Consider the following 5868-nt stretch of genomic DNA (forward strand, 5'->3'; position numbering starts at 1 on the left):
GGCTCGACCTAGGCCAAGACACCCTCGGGTGTCTTGGCCTTGGCCAAGACACCCTAGGGTGTCTCGGCCAAAAGGCCGAGACACATCCCCCCATTTGCATTTTTTTTTGTTTTTGTCTTGTGATTGTACTTTTTCCCCCTCTTTTCAAATTTTCAAAATAGAGTTCTTCTTTCCTCATACTTCTTCTTCCTACTCCTATCCAAACTCTATTGTTTTACTTTTCAAGAACTCTTAACCCATCAAAATTCTTGCCTTTAAAAACCTTGTCATCCCCTCAAAAATTCGGATTTTATTCCTTTATTGGCCAAAAATCATCTTCTCTCAAAGCTAGGGTTTGAGGAATATCCATCTTCAAGAGTTGGGCTTTTGAATTAGGTAAGCTTCTTTTCAAAAATCCTTATTGTATGCTTAATTTTGATTTAAGAATCTATGGATTTTGTAGAAAAGATTGAAAATTTATTCTTGTAATGTGGGTATGTAATCAAGAACTCATGAATTTGTATGCAAAGATTATGGCTTTTTGCTCTCATGAAGTTGGTTTTGAATATGGCCGAAAATTAGGGGGTTTTATGCAAATTGAAAGGCTAAAATTTTTGGGGGACTTTTGTGCATAAGTGGGCAGAAATTTTGAGGAGTGCTTCATGCAAGAGAACTGAAACTTCATGCCCATTTGGCCAAAAATTGTGATGGGTGCTTTATGCAAAACAAAAAGACCAACATTGTTAAGGGGTTTATTTGCAAAAAGGCAACCGAACATTGTGGAGGGGTTTATTTGCAAAATTGCTGAAATTTTAGGGCTGAAATTTATAGAGTCTGGACTACATACTCGTGACCAAAAGTTTGAGAGGTGTGTGTGCAAATTGGACCGAAACTTGTGGATGGGTTTATTTGCAAAATTGGCCGAAACTTTGTGGAGGGGTTTATTTGCAAAATTGGCTGAAATTGTGAGATATTGAGGATAATGGTTTTCTTTCCTCAATCATGGCCAAATTCGAATGTGGTCGTGGCTAAAATTTAACCTTGAACATGAGGGGTATTTTGGATATTTCACCCAAAAGTTGATCATGAAGGCTTTAAATGCAATTTGAACCCACGATTTGCATGCATAAAACTCATAGGTTTAATTAGACTTCAACTATAAAATCTTATTCTGTTTATAGGACTTCTAGCTAAAGTTCGTAATTTCCCTTTTAATTTTCGGGTATTTGGATTTATGATTGTACCTGATCCGTTGATTTTCGTTCCAGGTTAACCATGTCTCCGCGCCGACCGCGATTCCATAAGAGTCGCTCCTCTTCTCAGCATAGAGAGAGGGAGACTCCCGCAGCATTCTCTTTCGGGGATGAGCATTTATGCTTTCTGTATCCTCGTTTGGCCCCTTCGCGGGTCATTCGGAAAGAACCGACGTCCTCCTTCGCGGGGATTGAGGTTTCAGGATGACTCGTGGTTCTACCATGCCCTCGCTTGGCTCCTTCATGGGTCATTCGGGAAGAACCGACATCCTCCTTCACGGGGATTGAGGTTTCAGGATGATTTGCTATTCTATCATGCCCTCGTTTGGCTCCTTCGTGGGTCATTCGGGAAGAACTCACATCCTCCTTCACGGGGATCGAGGTTTCAGGATGACTCGTGGTTCTATCATGCCCTCGTTTTGCCCCCTTTGCGGGTCATTCGGGAAGAACTGACATCCTCCTTCGTGGGGATCGAGGTTTCAAGTGACGTGTTTTGCTTAGCCAATTCACGTCTTCCGGCATATTGGGGCGATTTCGTGTTGTATTACACCGTGTGGGTCGGGGTACATTACCACGTTGCTTACGTGATGATGCATACCGTTCTTCCCGTGTAGGACACTCGAAATCGTCTCGCCAATTGCTCAATGAATGACTCTATCTCGCTATCTTGTGAGATGGATTCAATCATTGTATAATCCCTGAATAATTTTCTGATTCTACGCTTGTTTTGCCGCAGTTGAATTTCCCGCAGACAACCTTCCCTCTCATGCTACTAGTGGTTGCAGTGGAGAGATTTTTGCTTCTGTTGCTGATAGGCAGGCCATTGGTTCGACTCCTCAGTTTGATAAGAGTCGTTCCGAGGAATCCTATCATTTGATACGAGATGGGAGACGTCGTTCACTGCGCCAGCTGATTACCGATGCCCCCTTTACTGCAGACTCTATTTCCACTCAGGCTTTAGAGAAGCCTGGTTATTTATTTGGAGATCATGTCAAGGATCCAGCTAAGCTGACTCTTGCCGACGAGCATTGGTTGAATAATGATGAAGGGCTCCTTCTTTACATCCCTTCTATTCCCCGCCAGCATTCCCTTGCTCATTTGGAGATACATGCTGTACAGCGACAGATGTCCTGGGATCTTATAGATGATCATGACCGAGTTCATTGCTGATTTATTTCCCACCATAAGACCCCAGGTTCTGATGGACATAATTATATTCGTGGCCTTTGACCAGGGATTCTGGGTCTTGATACTGCACCACCAGACGAGGTTTCAGCAGCCGCTCCTACTGTGAGGAATCGTTTGGCCAAGCGTGGGAGGAAGTTACCTCCGACAGATTTCAGATGTTTTGGTTGGGCCTATTCGCTACCTAAACGGTGGTGGACTTGTATGACCAGTTACGTCTTAGGACGTTGGGAGAGTGAATTGAGAGGCAGTGGGTTGTATGCGCCGATACGAGCCACCATGTATGGATTCCCGGTCAGCAGTCGCCACTTTCTAGCGTTATTGGAGACATATATCCCTGATAGTAACACTTTCTTGACTTGCAGTGGGGAGTTGGGGTTAGCTTTGCATGAGATGCACAAAGTTTCTGGTCTTCCGATGGGGAATTGTCCGTATCAGGAGTACTTTCCCTCGAACTTGCAGTTTGGGTGGCTAAAGAAGGATTCCCCCGATATATACGACATGCTTTGGGGCCTCACGTGTCATTATTATACATCTCTAATCAAAGTGACTCCCCAAGCGAAGAGGAAGAGGCAGGTCAGTTTGAAGCAGTTCGCTAATTATTTATTCTAGCATTTGGAGGGCAGTCCAAGCGAGGCTGTTTGTGAGTTAGCCTCTTTGACATCTTCTGCCATTAATGAATTAATGGAGAGGGCCGAAGCTTGCTCCTTTACTACCGCTGGCACTGAGGGAATTTTTCCTGCAGGGACCAAGTTTTAGACATTCCTTTTTCATGCTCAGAAGTCTATTCGGCCCAGGACTCTGCTAGCGGGCTATCTTGCCATCTGGTTGAAGAAGCGCGTCATTCCATATCAATTTTATGATGCCTTGCCTATTGAGGTACTCTTCCCCGTCGTTCAGTTAGCTTACAGGAGGGAGCTTTCTCTGCTTTCGGCGATGGTTGCCGACATTCATTGTGGGCTTAGGTATTTGGTCGATGGTCTTACACATGTGGGTCCTGAACCATCGACCGAGCTTCTTTCTGTAAAGGTCGAGCTCCCTCCTGATGGCGTGGATCGTTCTTCATCGTCCTGATTTGATGTCGGCGCCTAATACTGTTGATGCCTCCGTTCCTTTTGTGCAGCTGTTGGAAAGGAGCAAACGGTTTGGGAAGACATTTACTGATGTACAGCGAGAGCTTCAAGTTCGTAAGAGCTGAGAGTTCTTCAAGTGTTTTTCTTGCTTCTCGGGCCGCTATGACAACGTGTTGATTGATGAGGAGAAACCCAGGACCGGTCGGACTTCTCTTGACGCTGGTTGCTTCCGTTGGTTGGTGAACATCCGCGTTGGATATCTTGTCCTTCGGATGAAGGGTCGTTGCCATATAGAGCCTTATCTTCCGTGCTATTTCGCTCGTCAGTTCAGTTACGACCAACTATATGTTGGTAACTCGAGTCGGGGTTTGAGGATCGAGGGGGGTCTTATTGACGGCGTCCGAGCATGGCTTTGGACTATGATGGGCTGTACTGGAGCCTATTTCGCTCTTCCTTCATCCAAGCACAAACCGTTGCTTACTTTCCTCAACTGCAAGTGGCTCCTTTCTGCCAACGAGTTTCTAGATGTGAGGAGTCTTTCAGAGTTGGAGGCTGAGCACTTGGTTCAAAACGAGTTTCTAGATGTGAGGAGTCTTTCAGAGTTGGAGGCTGAGCACTTGGTTCAAACTACTATTAGGGTTGCTCGTAAGACTGAGCTTTCGAAGAAGTAGGGGAAGAAGCCTGCCAAACCTCCCTGTTCGACCAGAGACAAGATGGAGGATGATGAAGTGCTTCTTCCTATTGACGATGAGGATGAGACTTCTGAGGAAGAATATATGACATAGATACCAACGGGGGAGAATCTGATACAGGTCCGTCAGACTCTTTCTTTTCGGAATTAATGGATTTAGCATTTTTTCCGTTGGTATCAACACTATACTCTTTCTAAATCTCAATTAGCTTTCCAAAAGCCGGAACGAAAGGTCTTATTTACTCATCCTAACAAGATGACTCTTGTCACTCCAGGTAGGATGGTTGACGAGCACGAGCCGTTCGCTTCTCGTTATGCGAGATCACGGTCCAGTGCCGAAGCTTCTGCACAGGTTGAGATGCGTACTAAGTCTACGCATGAGCGGCCTGCTGGTCCTGTAGCGGTTCATCTTCTAAAGCGGAAGAAGACCGCTCATAAACCACATACTAGTTAGCGCACTTGTGGAGCAGAGTTACGAAGCACCACTGGCGGAGAAGAGGGTAATGCTCTATTGTCTTTACTGCTTTAAAATAATTCTCTTTTGGATTCCCTGAATCTAATCATGTTTCGTGTTTCAGGAAACTATGACGGAGGTGAACTTCCACGAGAATCTGTATCTCTGATCCCAGCCATTTGGATAGCTTCGTGCAGCAGATGTACGATGCCATTCATGATGAGCCTATGGATGTTGAAACAAACAGAGATGCTGAGCAGGTTGATAGCATTGAGCCGACGGTCCCATGCTCAGGTATATCTAACATCGATAATACACTATTCGAGCAGTAGTTAAAGGAGTTTGGGAATTCAGGATTTTTTCATCCTTTAATCACTTTCATGCTTCATTCTCTTTTAGACAAATTGAAGAACACAGGCACGGATATTGGGGCAGAAGAGCCTTCTACCACTACCTCAGGTAAATCTGAGTTCTTTTCTCTTTCCCGTCTTTTTTTTTGTATATATCCAGCACTTAAATTCTCACGCGGGTGTCACGCTAGAGAGGCCGGTCGAGGACGAGACTTTTGATGATATGGGTCTTGGGGGATTCAACGAATATATGTATGTCTCAGCGTCGAGTTTCTCAGGATCTGACACTAGATTGTTAGTTGAGATGTTGGCGGAGCTAGCCACCAGAGGGGCTGCAGGACCACCCTTTGAGGATGGTTCTTCTGTAGGTATAAACCTAATTTTCGATATTGTAACTATCTTCATTTGTCAAAACTTTTATTTGACTAATAGGGAATTTTGATCGTAGGACCAACCATTGGGGCTGATACCACTATGATTTCCGACGTCCCTAGTTCAGTTGAGGGTGATGAATCTGCGGGTATGCATATAATCTCTTCTATCGTCATTCTTTTCTTTTGCCAAAATCTGTATTTGACTAATGAAAAATTGTAAACATAGGACCAGCCGTCATGACTGATACGACTACGATTCCTAGCATTTCTAGTTTGCCTGACGGTGATGCATCTTCTCCAAACCCGACGAACATTACAGAATTACCTATCTGTAGTTGCTGACGGATATTAGATTATTTATGTAGTACTTTCTCTTTTAGTATTTGAAGAATTTAGATATTTTTATAGTACTTCCTTTTATGCTGTTGGACTATGTATTTTCATATTTTTAGTTGGATTGTTTTGAATAAGGGCATGTTTGACCCAAACTTTGTGTTTCGGATGATATT

This window comes from Asparagus officinalis, chromosome 9, assembly GCF_001876935.1.
Source record: "Asparagus officinalis chromosome 9, Aspof.V1, whole genome shotgun sequence".
Classification (NCBI taxonomy): Eukaryota; Viridiplantae; Streptophyta; class Magnoliopsida; order Asparagales; family Asparagaceae; genus Asparagus; species Asparagus officinalis.